Source organism: Vicugna pacos, chromosome 10 (assembly GCF_048564905.1).
Source record: "Vicugna pacos chromosome 10, VicPac4, whole genome shotgun sequence".
NCBI classification, from domain to species: Eukaryota; Metazoa; Chordata; class Mammalia; order Artiodactyla; family Camelidae; genus Vicugna; species Vicugna pacos.
Window position 1 is genome coordinate 61,126,127 of NC_132996.1, and position 12,190 is coordinate 61,138,316.

At 44.0% G+C, this 12,190-nt stretch overlaps 1 long non-coding RNA gene across 1 annotated transcript; it reads left to right on the forward strand.

Annotated features, from left to right (window-relative positions):
- Nucleotides 1-454: 454 nt before the first annotated feature.
- LOC140699035 (uncharacterized) lies at nucleotides 455-2,432 on the forward strand. The gene is made up of 2 exons (XR_012077071.1): nucleotides 455-538; nucleotides 1,555-2,432. It is a non-coding gene; the product is annotated as an uncharacterized lncRNA (long non-coding RNA).
- The last annotated feature ends 9,758 nt before the right edge of the window (nucleotides 2,433-12,190 follow it).

The following is a 12,190-nucleotide window of genomic DNA, read 5'->3' on the forward strand; positions in this document are numbered from 1 at the left end:
TTCTTAACATCCCCTGAAATAGGTACCATTAGCCCAATTTTACAAATAAGGAATAAAGAGGTTAATGCAGAGGAAGGATTCAAACCCAGGTCTGTCTAGCTCCAAACCCAGTCCTTAAATACTATGCTCTGTGGTTTCCCTAATTCTCTGATCTTCTCTGGGCCTTATTTTTTCATCTGTAAAATAAAGTGAGTTTGAAGGGTAGCAATGTACCCAGTGTCTCCTGCAGCTAAACCTGGTCAATGAGGTGTAAGCAGAAGTTACTGGGAAAGAAAAGTGCTTTAAAGGGACTGACTCAGCTGGGAGGCCCACTCTGTTTTGCCTTCCTTATTCTTTTCCCTTCTCCTAGAATGTATACATGAAGGCTGGAGCTCCAGTTGCTACTTTGAGCCAGGAGGCAACAATGAAGTATTCTAAGACACATTGTTAGGTAGGTACTCAGGAGTAAGCTGAGAGGAATAGGACCTAAAGACCCTTCCTTCAAGGAGCTGATCATTTAGTGAGAATGGCTGGATGTGGACATAAAAAACCTTAACAGGTAAAAAGAGATCAGCACCAGGAGAGAGGTGCAAAGTGGTATGAGAGCTCTGGGAGGGAGAAATTCCACCCGGGGGAGTCAGGTATCACAGAAGTTACTTCTAAATGATGGTGAGGATTTTACATAGTGCTGATAGAGGAGTGAGGGAGTGGGATCCAGTCAAAGGTAAGAGTGTGAAAAAGGTGTGGAGGTGCCATAGATGGGCCTGTATGTGGCTCAGTTCAAGGGGAGTTTGTGAAGGAGGCATGGCAGGTAAGGTGTGTGGGCCTTAAATGCCGAGCTAAGGAGCTTGGTTTAACCTGCAGTAGAGAGGAGGGTGCTCAGAACAGGATTTTAAGATTACTCTGGCTACAGAGTGAAAGGCAGGAGACAGAAGCAGCAAGGAGAGGCAGAGAGATCTCCAAGAAAAGACTCAGAGTGTCCAGATGAATCTGAACTATGCAGGAATAGGAAGAAAGGAAAAGAAAGGGAAGAGATGGATGGAAGAGAGATGGAGAAGAAATGCAGAGACTGACAGAGAGTGAGCGCACAAGCTCACAATTTAATTAGCTTCCTGGTTTGCCGGAGGATTACAGGGGAATTAGCTGAGCTCAGAGTCTAGGGACCTTGCTGGGAGTTGAGGGGAAGTTAATGAGAAAGACAACAACATGCCCCAGGGAGAAATGAAAGAGGAGGAATCATCAGCCAAGCAGAGATGCCGGCAGGAGAAACAGATGTCAGGGTGCTGAGTCCCTGCCTTCCTTGGAGAGTTCAGCCCTCCAGGGGAGTAGACGTTTGGAACTTCTCGGTTGGGCTCCTGGCCCCACTGCCCCTGATTCCAATCCCTCTGAGCACTTGGTAAACAACCATAATGGGGGAAGTTGGGCGTGGCTGTGAGGATAAATTCCTGGCTCTCTGTTGGCCCCTTTCCCAGAAGGGAACCCCAGGCCTCTTCTGCAGATGGGGAGGTTGAGGGCAGGGATGCAGATGTGGCCTGCTCCTGACCAGATGTGGCGAATGGCATTTTCCAAAGACAGCTGTGACAGCATCTCTCATCCCACCTGCTCTTCTGACACTGGACCATGTCAGTCCCCTCTAAGAGGAGGACCTAGATTCGGTCATAAAGGATGACACTGCTTCAGCCTGGCCCTCTCTTGAAACAGAAACTTGGAAGCTAGCCATTATGATGTGAGAAAGCCCAGGCCACATGGAAAGACCACGTGCAGATACTGTGGCCAACAGCCCCACTCCAGTAAGATTAGATTAGACCAGTTATCTAATTTGCAAGGTCCAGTGCAAAATAAAAATGCAAGGCCTCTTGTTCAGAAAAGAATTTAGATGGTGATAACAGAGCATCAAACCCAACCTAGAGCCCTTCTAAGCATGGAACTTTGTGTAGCTGTATAAATTGCATCCCATGAAGTGGCCCTGACCCCGGCGGAGGTTCCAGCATAACTGCTTGCAGTCCGCGTGAGGAAGCCTTCAAGATGACTCTCGGCCCAGTCACTGTCTGCCTGCAGCTGGACCAGGGACTCTGAAAGGGAACCACCTGGCTCAGCCCAGTGCACCTCTGGACCCACAAGGGATAGAACTGAGTGTTGTTATTTTAAACCAGAAACTTTTGGGATGCTGCAGCAGTAGATAGTTGGAACCCTGAGGGAGCCAGAACTTGTCAAAATTGGACTGAAGATACAGTACAGTTACTGAGTTTCTCCCCAAACTGAGGCTTTATCTGAACTATTGCTGCAGGCCCTCTTTGACCGATGTTGGCAGAGGAGATTGGAGGCACAAATACCTCCAGACCCTACCCATGGACCTCTCATTATGGAAGACGATAAATCCCCTTTTGGTGGAGCCATTTTGAGTTGAGTCCTCTGTTTCCTGCAGTTAAAAGCACTCCGACTTTTACGAGTTATTTCATCTCTCTGGGTCTTGGCTTCTTCATTTACATACTGAGAGGACTTTGCAGTTGAGGGCCTGTGAGTCTCTGGAGGGAAAATATGAAGGACATGGTGACTAGAATGAGAGCGGGCGTGAAGGAGCTGGAGGAGTCAAGGTGTTTACTCCACCTCCTGCCCTGGATTCAGTCTGGGTCAGATGATGACTGGTCCACTTTGGGCATTTAGATCACACTTGATTTGGGGGACTTAGTATCATCTCAATCAGTTAAGAAATATAATCACGCAGGAAAAGACTGGATGGATAAACACCAAAATATTTAGTTATTTATGGTGGGTTCAGGGATGATATTTATTTTCTCTGGATGTTTTTTATTTCCCAAACTTTCTATAATGAATATTTATTGCTTTCATTTGAAAAGTAGTTTAAAATGTCAATAAAAACTTTAATTTCTTTCAAACGTGCCTAAATACATTTTGTAAGTAGAATATTAAAAAAGTGTTATTTTAAATCAGAGGGGTGGGGAGGGTAGAGCTCAGCTGTAATGTGCCTGCTTAGCACACACGAGGTCCTGGGTTCAATCCCCAGTACCTCCACTAAGAAATAAATAAACCTAATTGCCTTCCCACCCTCCAAAAAGTAAATAAATCAGAGAAGAAAAGAAACATGATTTAATAAACTGTATGGGGACAACTAGGTAGCCATCTGGAAAAATTTAAGTTGGATCCATGCATCATATCTTATACCAAAACAAACTCCAAATGGATCACATATTTAAATGTAAGAATGAAACCCAAAAAGTACAAAAAGAAATCAAGTAATATTAAAAAAAATTTCAGAGTGGGGAAGATATTTGAAGTATAACATAAAATCCAGAGTTCAAAAAAAAATTGGTGGATACATTTTACTATTGCTTAAAAGAAAACATATTTACATGGCAAAACTGCCTGGGACAAAAATCAAAAGACAAACTACAAACAGGAAAACATATTTATAATTCATATCACAGGGAGAAAATTTCTTTAATATATAAAGAGCTCTAAGAAAAAGACAACTCAGTAGAAAAGGGGTAAAGGATATAAGCAGTTAAAAAAAAAACAATTGTTAGAATAAGAAAATTACAGTAAGATGCCATCATTTTTTTTTACCTCAGGTTACCAAAGATCAATAGATTTATAACACAGTCTATTGTCAGGAGATGGAGAAATGGACCTTCATACACTGTCAGTGGGAGGGTCAACTAGTACCACTGGGCAAGTGGACAATATCTACCACATGCCCTTCAATTCAGTGATTCTGCTTCTTGAAAAGCTGTTCTTCAGATGCATGCTCACATGTTTGAAATGACATGTTATTTATTCATTGCTGCATTGTTTTTAATAGCAAAACACTGGAAACAATCTGCATGTCCAGCAGTAGAGGTCCCATTCAATAAATTCAGATGCATAGAATACTACCCACCCTCATTTTATGTACCGATATTAAATCATCTCTACGATTTACTGTTAAGTAAAAAAAAAAAACAGTGTACAGTATGCTACCATTTTTGTTAAAAAAAAAAAAAGAAAGTATTTGCTCTTATGTGTGCACAGACTACTTCAGAGAGGATCTTCTAGAAATTATTAACAGTGGTTGCCTCCTGGGAAGAGGAATGGTTATGGGAGAGAGACACACTTTTCACTGTTTCACCCTTTTGTACTTAAAATTTTTAAAAGGTGGGAAGAACCACTAACTTTTTAAGCACCTCCTCAGTTCCTACTGGCTTCTCCTCAACCTGAGGTTGGCTGGAAGCCCTCACCTTTTTCACACATACCACTGTCAAACTTTCTTCAGCTGGTGCTAGTGCAGCTGATTTTTTAAAATACACATAAATGCAGGTCTTTTCACTTCTACATTCATCCTGTTGGTTTCAGCTCGCTGTTTCAAGATACTTTACAATCTTGATTCTGACATCCAGATATTAGCTTTTCCTCCCAATAATGGTGCCATCTGCACTGTGAGTGTGGCAGAGACAATTAACAACAACTGAGGTGAACAAATGCCAAGGCTACAAGCATGAAACTTAAGACTTCTCCCCAGATTCGTATCAACCCAATAACCAACTTGGGGGGAGGGGCACAGTGGTTAAATGTGCTAGAAACCCACCCGACTGGGCAATTTCCTGCCGTCTCCTCAGTCAGGAGGCATTCCATGTCTAACTGGAAACAGGGTATGCTACAGCCAAGGAAAGTTTTTTAATGGCTGTCAAATAAATAACAAACTAGAGTATTGTTGGTATTATTTACTGTATCTTGTTTTCAGTGAAGATAACCATTCTTTTTCTAAGTGTTCTCAAACCCACGGTTTAATATATTCCAGAATAAATTTGGGGGGAATTCACCTGAAATGTACCCACCTAGAGTTTCCAGAATCTACCTTTCGTCTCTTCTGATACCAGGACATCCACAGCCATCGGGCACCGAGGCCCCTTTCCTTTCCTCCATGGCTTTCTCAGCTACCTCGGCAAGGGTTCCAGGATCTTACTTGCAACGGTTTTTCAGTACCTTGGGACTCACAACTCATTTTAAATGGCTGGGTGCCAAGGTTTTCTTACTATCTTCTCTTCTCTTTGGAGCCTCAGTTTCCTCTAAACCATGTTTTGCTTGACTCAGTTCAGTTGAGAGCTGCTTTTCTTTGGGGGAGAATGAAGAAAATCAGGACTGAGTATTCTGCTTTCTGACAACCTTCACTCCCAAGTGGAACCCTATCCCCCCTTTATTCCTCTTGCTCTGAACATAACCAACGATATCTTTTATTGTCTGCACTTTTTTTTTTCAATTTATCAAGGACTTTAACCTTCCTCCTCTTACACCTGCTTTTTCGTCTGTCAGAGAGCTCTCTGCAGAGCCACAACGGTCTCTTCAGCTCTCCCTCCTTTTTCTGTCCAAGAATTTTTTGCAAACGAGCCGTCCTCATTTCCTGTTTCAGAGCTTCTCATCCCTCTTGTGCCATGTTCCCATTTAAGTCTCTAAACGTGAGATAGTAACTTTCCTCTAACTTTTTCAAATCATTTTTCTAGGACTCTTTATGTATTCGCTCATCCACTCATTCCATACCCAACACAGCCTTCCTTCTCGATTCCGCTTTCTCCCCTAGTTCCTGTACCACTGACAGCGCCAGGTAATTTCTTCCCATGGTCAGAAGTAAGGATGGGGGAGCAGCTCCCTGGTAGTGTTTTCCTCCCACTGAGAGAGGACGGTCGCTGATGCACATGAAGAATTGCTCAGCTGCTCAGCTGGTATTGGTGCAGGACTGTGGTTACTGGGGCGGGGTGGAGGTGGGGGTCTCCCGGGCCAATGCTCTGCTGCCCTCAGTCAGAGCACCGCGGGGCAGATGGGTGGGACTCCCACGGGGACCTGGCTTCCTAGCGCTCACCTGCCCGCCTCTCCCAAAGGCTCCTGGCGCCTGGCTCCTCCCAGATGGGCAGTGCGCTGCGGTGGAAAGCGCGCTGGGTCTGGAGCCAAGCATATTCAGGTCTGAACTCTAGCTCTGCCCCTTACTAGCGAGTTATTTAAATCTCTGAGCTTCCATTTTTCTTCACTTGAAAAAATGGGGATATTATGTGGTTGACGGGGTGATTAACATATTTACACACCTGTGCATAAGTTTCAGTACCCATCAACCCCTGCGCTCATCTCAGTTTGGTGGATTTTCATAGGTTAAGTTCTTGGTGGACTGTGCTACTTTCTTTCCCTCGCTGGTCAAGCTGTTTCTTTGTGACAGGTTGCAGTCTCTGTCCTTGCCTGGAAACCTTTCTTTGATGAGCCACACCCCTCCAGCCCAATGTGTGGTAGACCCTTGAATCTGGTTGGCTGAATCCGCAGATACGGGGCCAACTGTATATGGTTCCGATGGGGCTGACCCTGGATCCTGACATCTTGAGGCTGGGCCTGAGACTCAGGTCTGCCTGGTAGAGTACTCCATCCCCCAGACACACCGAATGGAATGGTTGACAGATGAACACAAGCCAGAGTCCTCCAGGGGATTCTTGCTGGAACTTCCCTAAGAGATATTGACTTGTTCTCTGAAATTACAAGCTCTAGGAAGCCGTGTGAGTGAAGCTGCCATTTGTCATCATGCTGCCAAGTGGAGTGAGCCTGTTTGAGAGGGAAACCAGGCAGAGGTCGCCCGAGGGATGGGGCGAGTGGGAGTCCTGATGCCTTTGTTCCAACCACCAGATTAACCACAGGCCATTCCTGTTACTTGAGCCAATAAATTCTTTCTCTTAATTAAGCCAGTTTATGAGGCTTCTGACCCAACAATACCGTTGCATATTATGCAACCATAATCTACAACTTGACCCTTTCATTGTTATAAAATCTCAAGTTCCCTCTCGTTTCATTTTTAACCCCTTGTTTAAATCCATTTCCCCTATTTTGATGTAGAAAAGCAGAACTCAGTACGTGTCCATGACATATCAGAAATTCCTCAGACCTGCAGATTCAGGTCTGAATCCTGGTTCTGTCATTTATCAGTCTTGGGCAAATCAGTTTGCCATTCTGAACTTCACTTTTCTATCAGTAAAATGGGGTAATATTTTGTTTTTGTATATGGCTGTTTTACTGGTTGGAACTAATGGATATACGGGCAGGTCATGCAGTGGGCCACCAATAAATATTCTCTCATTAGGTGGTAAGTCCATTTGTTATCTCAATAGTTTTTACTCTGTATAGCTGTCTACAGAGGCACTGCTTTCCAGGTCACATCTCTTAGCCGCCATGGTTTCCAGGTTTATCATGGACTTGACCAAGGAGAGGGCAGGAACTCACAGGCTTTGGGAAAAGATGGAAGATGAGGGGGTGGACAAGAATTTCAAAAGCTCAAATGGAAGAGAGATTGAATTAGTCTTTTAAAAAACATTCGCAACTGCAGAACTTTACACCCACTTTCTATTTTTAAATATCCTTGTCTCTCAGCTTGGCTTCTCCTGCACAAGGCTCCAGCGGAAGATAACAGACCCAAAGAGCAGCTGTGAGTGAGGCACAAATACGCAGAGCAGAGGAGGCTGTAGGAGAACTGGGACTGCATGGCTTGGGTTTGGGGTTTGTGGATTTAAGGATGCTAGGGCAAGAAGTCTTAAGATACTTAGGTCAGAAGGAAGTATTTTATTCCTTGCCGGAAGCCCATATAGGCAGAGAAAAGTTGCAGCCATCCTCCCACACCTGAGTCATGTCAGAGCTCCAGCTTTATCTGCTGCCAACGTCCTGCGCTGGAGGCAGCAAGACGAGATAGAAGGCTGCTGCAGCAGCTGAGCAGAGATGAAGCACCAAGGCGGTGGGGAAGGAGGGAGGATGACAAATTCAAGAGGTATTTCTGAGGCTCCAGCAGTGACTTCTTAGAAGAGGGAGGGGTAGAGAGGAATCAAAGTCATCTCTGGGGCTTCTAGCTTGGGAAACGGGGTGATCATGAAGTGTTCAATGAAGCTGGAGTATGCAAGTACCACTGCACGCTTGGGGAGATGGGCTGAGATGTAATTGAATTTGAGGATCCTGAATGTCATCCATTCATTCAACAAACATTTACTGAGAACTCTTAGTTACTGTTCTGGGTACTCATTATATGGCAGAAATATAGCTTTGAAGAAAGGTTAGGACCCGCATTAGAGATGCAATTCCACTTGCCCTCAGCTCTTGGCCTTTGCCAGCTCCATGACCTTGCCCATATTATCTCTACTTACACTTGTAAAGTATCCCCTTGCCGTCTACAGCCGTTAACAGCTACCACGTACCAAATATTTACTGTGACACTGCACTTAATTGACTACTCCAGTAAGAGGAGTGCTATCCTCATTTTAGAGATGAGGAGCTTGAGGCTTAATACGATCAAAGAACTAGTCCAACGTCGCACGGCTGCTAAGTGACAGAGCTGGAAATTGCTCCCATTCCAGCATCCTGTCTCCCAGTAGCCTAACCTTAAAAAACCAGCTCAGTGTGGGAAGGGGTGGATATAGCTCAGTGGTAGAGTGCATGCTTAGCAAGCACAAGGTCCTGGGTTTAGTCCCCAGTATCTCCACTAAAATAAATAAGTAAATAGATAAGCCTAATTACCACTCCCCTAAAAAAACCCCAAACCAAACCAACCAAACAAAAACAGCTCAAGGGCCCCTCCTTCATGAAGTCTTCCCCGAGTTCCCCCAGCTGGTTATGGTCTTTTCCTATTGTGGATCCCAGGGTGCTTGGTTTGGACTTCTCCTGGCACATCCTGCCCGTCCAACGGCCATCACAGCAAGTATGTAGGAGACTCGGTGAGAACCTCTCAGCGTTCAGGCTTTGCTGTTTTACACATGGTTCCATTTAACCCTCCCAGCATTCCTAGTTTGTATGGTCAGACTGCACCCCCTTCCTCAGCGCGCAGTAAGGCCATGGAAGACAGGGAGGGATTTCTTACATCCTCTGCTGCCCCCAGCACAGGGCTTTGCACACTTACTGAGGGTTGTACTTATAAACCCTAAATGCGGGCCCCTCAAGGGAGGAGAGACACAGGAAGCTAAATTCCAGGGGAGTGAGCAGTCTGACGTGAGGCGCGGCCCTGCCGTTTCCGTTTTCACCCTCCTTTCTTGTTTCCAGCCAAGGACATTCTCACCAGCCTCTGGGATGCCAGGACGGCAGGGCCCCAGACTGGAGAGAACGCGAGTAGGCACACTTCTGTTTCTTGTCCTAATCTCACCTCTGGCTCCTCATGCTACTCTGGAAATAAACTGTAAAACCTAACAGATTTTCCATGGAAATGTGGCCTTACCAGGGAACAGTTCATTCTCCTGGCTGCGTGAGTGAGGCAAACACTGGTGCTAGAAAAAGTTCTCTTCTCACACACTGTCATCGTGGAGACTTCGGGACGGGGCACGGGTGGTTTCATTATTTGCTCTCCCTCTCAGCAAGTAGGCGAGCCTTGAGTAGCGCCGCCAGGTCACATATCTGTTTCCCCCCCTCTTTTCCTTGACACTCTCCAAAGCACTGTTCCCCAGCCATATTTTGGTGTGTGGGACTGATCTGAATCTATCTGAAAACATTCCTTTTCAGGGTGGCAGTAAGTTGGTTCCAGAACAATTGTGGTTTTTAATACAAAATTTGCCTAATTGGTCCCGGCTGGGAGATTTGGGGCCTGAGCTGCAGAGGAATCCACTTACGAGAGAAAGGCAAATGGTCTCCCCAGCATTTCATCTGGTGCCGTGGAGTCGTAGCAGTGTGTGTGAAAGATGTGCCTCCTGGACAGCCCGGGGAGGCAGCAAACCTTTCTCTTATGAACATTGGTTAGAAGGGAAACATTCTCAGTTGTTTTAGAAAGTTAATTGCTATTACCATCCAAGATATTCTCTGGAAAAGAAGGTTTTTGTTTTTGTTTTTTGTTGGTGGCAAGACCTTTCATTCGCAACTTTCCCTCTGGGACAAAAATCAGAGTTTAAGATTCCAACTCTCTCAAGTCTGAAGAGATAAGATGAGGGATCAATAGAGGGATGAGACTAAAATGACATGTCACAGGTGACATCCTTAAATAAGCCCAAAAAACCTCTCCAGAGGAGATAAAACACACATCTTTGTCTACATTTAAAAACAAACAAAAAAACCCTACAAAGATACAAATTATTACAGCACTTAAGAAAGCAGCCTGAATGAACCCATCCAATATGCAAGGATGTTCTGGCAGAATCCAGAGCTGACATGTAGATCACTTTCAAGACATACCCTTCAAAGGTAGTAAAAGTTCCAATACACTGGACTGATGACTCCTAGGAATAAGTCTTTACTGTATAGTAACTTAGCTTTCTATCTGCATAAACCCTAACAGTCTAGAAAAGTAATGGTGATCAGCTCTATTTTCAGCTGCTTCACCCATTTATCACTCTGCAGAGGCAAAACCTATGTCCTTCCTGATTTAGGACCATTCAATTCTCTTCTGTGGGAGGCCTGTCATTTGGCTCACTGATTTGTCTAAAACGCAGAGCCTTTTTCCTCAGATGGATGAATCACTTATCATGTGGTTCACTGGCTACTTTCTTCTCAGCATTTCATTGCTTCTATGAAGCAGTAAACATGCCTTGGAATTCCAAAGACTCAAAATTTGAACTCAGCCCTGAAACTTACTAGCCACATAATTTCAAATGAGTTACTTAATCTTCGAGTCTCATTGTCTTTATTTCTAAAGTGGGGATGTCTACTCTACCAAAGATTATGAGAATTCAGACTTAAGACGACAGGCTTGGCAGTCATTACTCCCACTGTTCTCTCTCCTTACTTCCTTACCAGCTACAGCACTTTAAACTGACCAACTTCATAAAGAAAAATGAAAAAGAAAATAGACTGACCAACTTCATGTACTGTTGCTTCACCAGCTACAGTTTTTCTACAAAGCCCAGTGAGGCTGTTTTAGTGGGCCTGTTTAAAGGGCTAAATATGATTTTTTTTTCTTCAGATTTCAGATCAGAGATAAGAAAAGCCACTGTTGTGTAAGCCTTGAGCTTGGTGCTGGATGTAGTTTCCGTTTTGTCAGTTTAGTCTGCAGTATAATTACGAGCCTTGGGGGAAGGGGAACTTGAAGGCAAAAGATCTTATCTGGTTGGGAGGACTATGAGAAAGCTCACAAAGAGATGGCACTGGAGGTGATTTCTAGAGTAGGAAATTTTTGCAAAGCTAGGGTATATTTCAGTAACACTAAGAAGCTGGGATACAGGACTATGTTTAAAGTTTCTTTCATTCCAAGGTCGCTTGTATACTCTGGACTTTTACAACCACCCCAAAAGCCCCAGTAAATCCCACATTCTTCTCTTCAATCAAGCTTCAATGACCATCACATTCCCTAGAGAGAGTATTTCCTGGCAACCTAGCTCAGTACTGCCAAGGTGAACCATTAGCCCAGTTTCACAAGTGTAGCTTACCAGATAATCCTTATCTAAATTTACATTATTTACATACATAATGAGCCATTTCATTATTTCCTGATTGTGTATTTTAAGAGTACCTACCTACATTTACTAGCCCCTGAATAAACTTCAGACCCTTGAGTATGTTAATACCTCATAAAACTTTATGAGGGGGGCGGGTATAACTGAAATGGTAGTGTGCTTAGCATGCATGAGGGCCTGGGTCCAATTCCCAGTACCTCCATTAAAAAAAAACCCAAACCACTAGTAATAAATAAATAAATAAATAAATAAATAAATAAACAAACAAACAAACAAACAGACCTAATGACCTCCCCCCGCCCAACGAACAAAAACAGGATCAGAGATATAGTCATATTACCCTTACTGTACTTATAGTTTAGATGCCGTTAGATTGATTGACCAGTACTTTGAATAATCCCAGGCCTTGGTGAAATTTTTGCACAGCCCAATTTCTCTGGGCAAAACCAAAGCCTTGGCGCCCTCTGGCGGTAGGTGGTTCTCACAGTCAGACAAGCTTTTCAACTAACAGGAGTGTGTGAGCACAGAAGCCACAGGATAATAAACATGGCACATTTTCCTAGATCATCTTTACTGGAAGATTTTTTTTGGGGAAAAAAGTAGGTAATGCAAAACATTTTTATAGTAAAACAAATGCAGATAATATTGAATAGAATATAAAATTTACATTAGTTTTTGAGACAAAGAGACATCAAAGACATTCAAGGTAAGCTTCTCATGAGCTTCAGGCTATATTCCTAAACCCTGGGGGAGGGAGGAGACCCTGCATACTCACTCTAACACTGTGGGTGCTGCTGCTTTGACAGGGAAGTAGCAAACTCCTCTGAGAAACAGCA